Below are 11,220 nucleotides of genomic sequence, written 5' to 3'. Positions count from 1 at the left end.
TGTATTTATGCTTTGGCTTTACCCTACAAGCTTTAGCGGTTGGTTGCCTTTCGTGTGGAGGACTTTTTTGTTTCTCTTTATCCATATTTTCTTGAGGGTAATGTAATGAAATTGTGTGATGCTTGAAGATTTTCTCGTCTTAATTTGACTTCTGTTTTTATTAGAATATGCTGATACACCAGTTCCGTTTATGAATCTTTTTGCTGCCGATGTTTTTCTGTCTGGAGATCTTGTGAAGTTTCAGAATATCTGGAGGAAAACTTAGTATACTAGACTGACTTTTTTTACTTTTGTATAATATATATATATATATATATATATATATATATATATATATATATATATATATATATATATACATACGTATGTATATATGTATGTATGCATATATATGTATATGTATGTATGTATGTATATATATATATATATATATATATATATATATATATATATATAAATGTATTCATATAGTTGTCACTTACGTTCACATAACTTTTTATATTCACAGTTATTATGCCACAAATATTGTTTAATAACCGATGCACTAAACTCCGGGAATGACCCAGACCCAAGAGAAACAACGAGACGCAATGACTTTAATAACCCCTTGGTGTATGTTATTCCCTAGGTATTGTGAGTTGGATATTATTCGGTATGTGTGGCTTAATATTTATGAACTATATAAAATATATATATGTATATGTATGTGTGTTTGTGTGTGTGTGTATGTGTATGTGTATGTGTGTGTGCGTGTGTTTATATAATATATTTCATAAGTATATAGGAGTATATAAATTTTCATATTTATTTCAATACCACTTGCTGCAGAAATCCACTGGTATCACAAATCATCAATGAACAATAATGTATTTAAATTATATAAATTTCATATAAAAAGAGTTTGCATATTAAATAATGAAGAATTTTTGCGTTTTTAACCGTTTTAGTCTTATTTACCATGTTTTTTTTCAAGTTGCAATTAACCTTGAGTCTTTGCCAAATACGTACTAGATTATGTTAATATCATGAAGTACAAAGTAAGGCTCTGAAGTGTACAAGTTTTACATGTAACCTTGAACAACATCATATGTTTATACTGGAGTACCGTTGCCCCACAAAAATAGCGGCAAAACAAAAAAGAAAAAAAAAATTAAGTTCCTTTGTACTTTTAATATATCAAATACTTTATGATCATTATGTCTATTACTTGCGAGAATTTGGTGCTTCCTGGTATTTAAAAATGTACATGAAATATTGTGTAATGGTAAATATGATAAGTTTTCTTGGCACATGAAACAATTACCCATATAATAAATGGAACAAATTTTTAATATATACCGGACCCATGCCCTAAAAAATGACGGTAATATGCTTTACTGCTCAATAGCGTTGGTAAATAATAGTAAATTATATACATTTGGTAAAGAATGTATCGTTGTTTTCATGATGCAATATAATTTGTATGTAGCCATCAATTTATTTTGGGAAAATATATTTCATGGGTTTTATTTTGCCATTATATTTCTGTTGAGTAATTGTTCAGGGCGAAGTATAGACGTTTCTGTTCTTGAGTATGTTGCTTACGTGCATTCGTGAGTGTGTATGTAACACATCCAAAGGCCAACATACATGTGCAGATATACAGGTATGTTTGTATACATATGAGTATTTACACGCGTCTTTGTCAATTAGGATTACTGTACGTTTTCTTAGTTATTTACTGGATCTCTGAACATTTCTTGAACGGTTTTTATTTCCGAGCTTTGTCATTTGCTGTTAGATGCAAATAGTCTAGGCATATAATATTCATGGAGTGTTCATTAAATAACCAATCGGTTTGTCAAATGTATCGAATGTAAAATCGAGAGCTACTTATTCCTGACTATCTTTCTTAAATGAAGAATACCCCAATTTTATATTTTGTTTTGCCAGGGTCTTCATTCCACAAAACCTGCCATTTCTTCATGCCGATGGGTTTTTAGTGAAAGTATGCAAAAATCTTTAGGAATTTCTTATCCAGTCATAGTCATCTCGGCTTTGACTACTTCATCGGCATCCTCTTTTTCTTTAACACATTCATGTTCAGCGGTCCAGTATCTTTCAGCCTTTTCACCTAGAATCGTATAAATTTTGAAATAAATACTTAATCTGCTGTGCTAGAACTTCTGGGGACAGGAGCGCTAAAAAGCTGCATAGTGCTTCTTGAGTCGTTGTAGGTTGTAAAGTTCTGTTACGCTGACATACTTCATATCTTTTCCATTTCAGATAATATTGCCGACAACGAGGCTGGAAAAGGCAAGAGAAAGTGCCTGGATTACTGCGGCTTAACCACTTTGGACATTTAGAGCCGTTTGCGTAAATAAGGGATTATGGACATCGATGTCTATACTTTGAGGTTTGTTTGTGTAGGCTATTACTTATTCCTGGTAAGTTGTAACAGTGTCACTCTCAGCATACTGTTTACCTGTATTAAAAGTATGCATAGAGCTTTCGTGAAACGGTGAAAAGTTGAAAAATACTATTTTGGAAATGGTTGATTAATAACTGTTTTCTTAAAAAAATTTTTATTGTGTTGACTTGTTTATTGATACCAAAGTTTCCAGAGTGAAATAACTGTGTTGTTGTATTCTTAACATATTATGTACCAGTATGCATGCTATGTCTTTGGTGACATATATTTTATTTCTTCTGGTTAATATTGCAAATCAGGGAGACTAGAGTGTAATTTATCTTTCTGAATTTCAGCTGTTCTTATAATCTATGTATTGCAACTTGAAACATATTTTTGATGTTGGGACTTTTCGGGATTTAATAATTTTTTCCGCTTAAATTTGTATTAGTTATTTGCATTATAATGAACTGTGATTTTCAGAGTATTTTCTTGCAAAGGTTGTACGTTAGTTTACAAATCTCTACTTGAGACGTCAAGATTTCCAGTGGTGCGTTTATGTTAGTGTGTTATTTACCGGATTTTTTAAATTTTTTTTTATTTTTTTTTTTTTTTTGCACGTTAAACTGTGATATGGGAGTGGGACCGGGACTACGGATCATTGTTGGAACAGGGTATTTTATGTTTACGTGCGTCATGTAGCCTTTAATCCTTATTTGGCCCTCGTAGCCCGCGTGTGCTTGCATTATTTTCCCTGTTTGATTCAAGGCAGGAGTCCAAAGAATTAGCAGTGTTTATTTTGGATTTACAGTATATCTGCTTGCATGTAACAAGGTGAGCCAATAATTCTCATAGTAGATTTTCCTGCTACTACCTTGCAACAGTAGACGATGGATTGTAAAGTTATTTTTGTTATATTGACATGGTTATTGAAAATGGATATCACAACAGGTGTGAAACAAGCCAATGAACGTGAGAAAAATCTTAAGCAAATACTGGATAATTTTATGAAGCCCTGCTTAGTACTACCAAAGATCCATTGACATTTGCAGTATTTAGGATAACCTGTTTGTGATGTGTGTGCAAGTTACCGACGTATAACATGCTTTACTATGGTGTGGATGCACCCTTAGGCTATACATACCTGTCCCACAAATGGTAGCATGTAGTTGGGGCTATGCACACCGCTATCTAGGCTATAACTGCTTGTGTATGCAGTAGAGCTGAAGTATAACTGCACGGCTTATTATCCTACATTGGTAATTGAGTTTTTCTATAGTATTTTGGTTGCATATCAAGAATTCACCGCTATTTTTTGGTGATCGACTGTAATTGACCTCAGAACTGATATGTTATTGTATGCTAGCCATCCTGGAATGCTATTGCGCATGCGCAGTGTTATAGGGGAGCTTTTGGTGAAAAGTGGAGTTTTCTTCATGGGGGGTGTGGGGCTCCTCCCCCCAGCTGAGTAATACAGCCTACTATGTTAGGTTAGGTTAGGGTAATTCTATATATTACCTCCGCGCCTGTTTTTACCTTTTCAGCTGGTTTTTTCTACACTTTTAGGGGTTCTGATACTTGCGGTGCATCCGTTTGTTGTTGGCCAAATGGAATGTCCCTTCACCGTGTTTAGTACTGGCCCGGGGGGGGGGGTACCCATATGTTAAGAAGTTATTGCACTTGCCGGATGGGATATGAACCGTTTGGAACAGACGTAGCCGTGCTCTGTCTTGTTAAAATCGCATATGGAAACCCCTTGTTGGATGGACTTTGGGGGTTAATTACAGGTTAATTAGACTCGAGCGCCAAAAATGAAAAGTAAATTCATAATTAGCAACCAAAAAACTGTAGAAAAAGTCAAGTTATAGTGCCGTCGGCGACGCGGAGCTACCCTATAGTTCTACCCAGGTTAGTATAGTTCCTTTTATAATAGGTTTCCTTAGCCAGTCCCTCCTTGAACATATGGCCCCCATATGCCTTGTGCATTAGGGAGCCATTCCAGGGTGGCCATCATAACAATAACATGTCCTTTCTCTCTACTTGTGTTTTACCCAACCCCCCATTCCCAAAGGGTCCCCAATATAGATGTGAGGTTAATAATAGTTGACTGCCAGTAAACAACACCACCTCCATCAGCAACACTAAAAGTATAGGAAAACTCAGTTTCCAAGGTAAATAAGCTGTGCAATAAATAAGCTTTTACCTTGTAGGTGATGGCGTATATATAATATTAATTATCCCCCTGGCCTAGGCCAGTGAAAACTTTTTTTTAAATTGACAACACATATGGCATCTTCAGTATAAGATTTAATTATCTGTTATACCCATTCCAACATCCTACAATTTGGCCATGGTGCCCAAAGGACCTGTGTTTCTGTCCTTATGTAGGCTAGGCCTGGCTTAGGTTCTTGTAGACCTATAATAGCCAAGCCTCTGGTTTTTTAGTTATTATGATCTCATTACTTCAAGATCAACAGGTTCTTAAAAAAAAACAAGCAATTGGGCTGTAATGACTGACGTGAGGTGACAAACAAAGGAGGGAGGAGCAGAACAAAACCAAAAAAGTTACCTTAAAATTAATTTATTCACAATAAGTTATATATACATAATATACAGCGAGTCAGGTTCAAACTATAAAATTCATACAAAAATGAGTCAGCAGCAAAAATAAACTGGTGAGTACAACATTACAAATCACGATTCAAAAAAACAAACATTAGCAGCACAATAAAAATCACAAATGACCAGCACAATTATTACATTTCATAAATTCAGAGCATAAAACAAAATAGAGCCCGTACAATAAATGATCAAATCAATAAAATATTGAAAGATGAAAATCATAAACATAATAAATCAGGAAGTTAATATTTAAATGAGTCAGTTACCAAAAATACAGTTATAACAAGTTAGCAGCAAAATTAAATACATTAATAAACAGGCAGCATAAATATAAAAAAAAACAAGCAGCACGAAACATAATACCAATAATGAAAAAAGCTGTAAAAATAACGATTACAGGAAATACAAAAACAAGCAGCATAAAGAAACAGTACTGACGTCCTCCTCCAACACTGGACGACCACGACAGAGCCGACACGGCAACCCTCTCATCCTTCAAGAAATGTACTGACGTCCTCCTCCAATACCGGGTGACCACGACAGAGCTGACACGGCAACCATCTCGTCCCCAAAACAGTACTGACGTCCTCCTCCAATACCGGATGCCCATGACAGAGTCGAGACGGCAACCATCATGGCGAAAAATGCTCTCCGCTGCTCTGCTGCCGAGACCTGACTCTTCAGTCCCAGGTACGAATACCTGCAGCTGATACTGGCTCGCTGCTGCTGCGAACCTGACTGGCAAAGTCTGACACCATCCACCATACGGCAACTCGCCAGCAAAAAAAACAAAGGAGGTAACAACCCAATAAGGGAACAATCAGCAAACGATTGTTCCTAACATTAGTTTGTATTAGCTTTTCATCCTGTGCTGCTTTTTCATCCTGTGCAGCTTTTTTAAGAGGATGGTGATGTAGAGAGAGAGAAAACTTATATGAAAAATTGTACATATAGGATGAGCTCCTCCTTTACAAGCTGCCTTAGGGCTTATACCTAAGTATGCCCAATTCTGTAAATGCCTTATGGATCATCAGTCTTTCAATATACAACTCAACACCAGGAGCAGAGTTTTACAAGCAGTTTTTCCTCATTTGACTCAACCACATTCATGGATTGTACGCATTTGTCATTTGATGCATTCTTACCTCGTGGGTTTGTGTTTGGTAACGAGCAAGTTTTGTGGAATATCCTACTTCTCAAATGTAATCAAGCAACTATTTTTAGTGATACTGTTTTGCAAATTATTTTTTGGTGCTGAGACAACTTAAGCCGGAAGCCTGCCCCAGTGATTGCTCATTCTACAGTAAGTGAGAACTACTGTCCACTCAAATGAGTGTCCTAGTGTTCTGATCTTTTGATGTTCCAGTCATTGGAACTGGTTGTGTACTGGTCAGTCTCAAAACATGTTCATCTCATCAGGGCTTCATAGTCACTGAAAGTTTCAGAAATAATCTTGGAGGCACCTGTTGTCCAGTGTATCCTACCAAAACTTCTGCACTTTGTTTTGTAGGGCATGTGCACTACACTTGTTGCTAATTTGGTGGCCCTCTGCCCTGTCTTCCACCTTTTCTAGCCCCATAAATATGAATAACTGGTTTGAACTGTCTGTTCCATTAGTGGCCACACCATTGTGGTGTTGAAGTGATGAAAATCATTTTTGTTCAAAATTAAAGTCTCTCGATGGTTCCCATGTCATATTAGCTTTTTCAGCCACTGACTTTAAATGCTTTGCAGGCCTGAAGTCATTGGATACCAGTTAACCCAGGTTCCTCCATAATGATGTCTTTCTCAGTTGATTATTTTAAGCCGTAGTCTGATTTATTGTTGCCTCCCTCAGTATGCATGGTAGCACATTTTGTAACATTAAGTTTAAAATGATCATGTTTTGCTCCAATCCCCTATCCAGTGAATATCTCTCTGGAAGGCTTTCACATGTTCTTGTTCTGGTGATATGATTACTACTCTAATACTTTTGCATACAATAACATTAGACATGCAAGATTTTCAGTTTAGTATTGTATATGTAAGAGGAAGAGAATTGTTCTAAGACGACACTGGGACTTACAACACCACTCATAATACCCTAAGCATTTTTTCTAATAGTCATTCTGCAAGTTTTGTTTGAGAAAAAGTCAGTTATCCGCATGAAACGGTCCCCTTCAGTCAGTCCCTAGAGTTTGCAGCTTGGCTAAAAACCTCCTGTGTAAAGCATAATCAGAAGCTTTTTGCAGCATTAGTACTGTATACTGTATTGCATATTTATCTATTCTTTTTATTAATTCTTCAAGATTCCCTCTTTGGGTGTGGTCTGAAGCCATGTTGCTGATTTTTGATACAGTATATGCAGTATGACTAATTTTTGTTGAAGCGTGGTCTCGGACACATTGCAAATATTTATTAACTGTGACCTGTTGTAGAGAAAATAAGTTTTTGAACCCTTCTTGTAAATGTAGAATTATAACCTTCGGAGCCATAGATACCCATCCAAACTCCATGTACTTTTTATAGGTAATAGCTACAGGTACTGGTTTTACCTGCTATTCATATTCCTTCGAAAGACTAGTGGTGGACCTTCTGAACATGTTGACTGTATTGAAGTTTACATAAAATCTTTGCTTTATTCCCGAGACTTCTTTTCCTCCATTGGGATTTATTTAAAGACATGTTTGCAATATGATGTATGCGCAGATGCATGGCTTGGGTGATGAGAAACATCTTAAGAGCCCAGTAAGCTCCAAGCTTTGCTGCCAAATGCATGTTTCATTGCCAAGTTTGGCAGTCAACCACAGCACACCCACTTAGTCACGTGCTTTTGCACCACATCACTAGTCTGTTTAGCATGCTAGGCCTATCACCTGTAGCTGCTTATCAATTTGCATATTGTATTGAAAGCAGATCAGATCTCTACAGTAATTCAGTGTACTATGGGTATCTCATTAACCTTGTACGTAGTATAAACACCTTGTAACAGTGGGTAATGGATCAGTCAGCGAAACAATACCCAAACTTTCTGATGACTTTCACTCGTATATTCTGAAAAGTGGCTTGTATTACACCCTGTTTGTAGTACTGTGCTTTCCACATGTCAACGTGATGTATGCTTATGGTTAGAATTTAAGATGGTGTTGTCATGGTGAGTTTTTACCTAAAAGGTTTCCATAATTTCTTGGCAAGTGCTCCTTGGCAGGTAAAAATTTTCACTAAAACTTATGGATGCTATTTTGAAATGCAGAAAATTACTAATTTCCATGACATATGGAAGTTTTGGTTTATTACTGTCAGTAGACATATCACATTATATATATAATGCTTAAATTTTGGGGTGTCAAGTAGTAATTTTTACCATTATTTTATCTAATGGATGATGTTTAAACATAAAAGCTTGTAATTGATTCATGAGTGTCAATGTAATGAGAGTGAAAAGCAGTAACCACTCGTTTATTAATCGTCTAATGGAATGAATGAACAAATTATGAAAATTAGGCTATAAAGTCAAGCACAGGGGCACTTCCAGTGGTTAGGACGGTCTTAAGAGGGAGTTGGAGTGGTTGGCTGCAAGTTGGAAAAAGGGAAGTGGGAATGGATGTAGAAAGTGGAGGGTTGTGAAGTGTGTACAGATATGGTCAAAAGGGAAGTTGCAAACACCCTCTTGTAATGCATACATTGCACTGCTTGGGGCCCAATGTTGACACTGCTCCCTCTATGGGATTATTATTTTATGTAAAAATGAGAAGCTAAGGTGTGTATCATTGAGTTTATTTTACAGACTTGCAAATTGATAGATGGGGAGACTGATAGATCTGAAAGATATCTTTCATTTTGTGTGATGTCGTCTATGAAGCTTCCTGGTAAAAATTTAAACTAGTTATCCTACCTGGGAAAGGTGAGTCACTGTACCAAAAATCCTGTTTCTTAACACTCGGAATACTGTACCATCAACTGCAGATTTCAATATAAAAACATTTGCTGGATGAAATATCTGCTTGGGGCATTTCTCTCATATTTTAGGCACCACTATAATCAAGGAAATTTTTTATCTGAGTATCTTCTGGTGAGCACAGAGAATTCTTGTGGTTGGAAACACCCAGCATTTGTATAATTTTGCTTGTGATCTTTTTATTATTTGATTTTCACTTTTCTCTTCGAAAAAGAAAAGCTTTCTTCATGACATGATTAACTTTGGTCAGTATTTGGATAAGTGACCTCTTGGAAATACCAGACGTTGTTGGCGTCTAGGAGACGTCTTTCACATCCATGGTTACCAATGTTGGGGCTAGTCAGTACTAGGATAGGCGTCTTCCTGGGGACTCCAGGTGCTGTTGGTGCCTAAGAGATGTCTTTCAAATCCATGATTCAAGTCTTGGGCGTACGACTTCCCGTCGTTCTGCCTGATTCACCGGGTGATCAACAGTGTATGAGTGTTCTGTTTCAAAGGACCCTACAGGCTAGCAAGTGCCCGAAGGCCTTTTGCATTACCACTTAAGGACTTCACCTCCAAAATAGGTGCCGTCAACTTATTAGTTACGGCTCAGCCAAGAAGTGGTTTCCAAGAGCTCCATTTCTTTTGACTTTATGCAATGATCAAACGGACCTACTGTACTCCACAGCTGATGTGGTGGACAACAGTTCGTCCCAGGCGAGATTTCACAAGGTCAGGGGCATTGGTCTGCCCCTAGCATTCAGGAAAAACCTGTGGAACAGGTACTAAGGACAGGAATGCGGTCACGACAGACCACATTTGCCTCCTTTTTACCTTCGGGACGTTGCCCTTAGATCTTCAGACTTTTCCTTGGATTCTGTGGTGGCTGCTCAACAGTTGTGTAGCTCACCCAGCTCTTGAGGACAGGTGGCATCTCGCCTAAGGTGTACGGCTGCAAAAGAGGGGGTGTGTATGGGACTGGCCTTCTACCTTTTCTGTTATACCCTTCTAAGGGACGATTAGCAAGATGTCATGTGCTGGACGGGCGTGCGTGCAGCTGTCCTGGGTGACTGAATATTTGGTCTATAATCAGCTCTGTTTGGATTAATAGATGCAACTCCTACCCTCTCTTTAGCAAGGGGAGAGGGACTGGCAATGAACAGACCCATTGGTATCTTCAGCTTTATTGTCCCTGACAATATGGGTTCATCCAAGCCTAGCTCCTAATCAGTGACGTTACATTCCATGTATTCGAAAGGCCCAGAAGTCTGGCTGTTGAGTATCACACGCATTCAACAGATCAGAGCCATGGGTCTCCTTCCTTTGCTCTTACATGACCAGGAAAGAGCCCCCAGGTGAGGCAAACTACCAGTCAGTTCAGGGATTTGCTCAGAATCCTCCCACCAAGAAGTAAGTCTCCCCTACATAAAGACCAAGGGTTTGTATACGTGTAGGAACAAATGACAAATTTTTAAGTAATTTGTATTTTTCCTAACATACAAACCTGAGGTCTCTACATAAATGGCCCACTTCTAGCCACCCTTCATTCTGCTTCCTGGGCCAAAACGTAAAGTGAATGTGTACCAACTGGATGGCGGGGATTCCTCCCCTGCCATCAGTAGCCAACTACCAATATCCACCTTGTTTTTAGTTGAACGGCCAGCACCTGCTTGCGCTGAAAGTAAATCCCCTATGTAAAGACCTCAGGTTTGTATGTTAGAAAAAATACAGATTACTGAGAAATTTGTCATTTTTTTTATATCTACCACTTTACTTTTTCAATAGTTAAGTGTTCTGTTAATATGTATACTAATAAAAACTCAAACTTCCTACCAGTTATTCCTAAAAACAGTAAGTGTTCTGTTAATATGTATACTAATAAAAAAACTTCCTACCAGTTATTCCTAAAAACAAACATGTTTGTAATAATCCAAGGCAAACTAAAAAAATAACCAAGATATTGCAAGCCTCTTACAATGGGACAGCAGTTCAACCACTAATGTTTAAACATCTCCAAAAAAGCCTTCCTTTATTTACTGAAAATTAACTGTTGTCAAATCCAGTCATCCAGATGGCTTAGGCACACCCCAAAGGAATACTATTCTTTTACGCTAAGACTAGTGTAAAGACCCTTGTGAACACATGCAGGGCTGTTTCCAGGCCAAAGTAGAGGGTCTTGAACAGAAAGACCTTGCAATGAAAGACATTTCTTGAGTCATGGTGAATAGGGGTATGGATTTATGCATCTTGGAGATGGATCAAGATCATGAAGTCTCTCTCTCCAACAGAA

The sequence above is a fragment of the Macrobrachium rosenbergii genome, chromosome 2, assembly GCF_040412425.1.
Source record: "Macrobrachium rosenbergii isolate ZJJX-2024 chromosome 2, ASM4041242v1, whole genome shotgun sequence".
Taxonomy (NCBI): Eukaryota; Metazoa; Arthropoda; class Malacostraca; order Decapoda; family Palaemonidae; genus Macrobrachium; species Macrobrachium rosenbergii.
The sequence above is the reverse complement of the archived record's forward strand: the minus strand, read 5'-3'. Positions refer to the sequence as shown.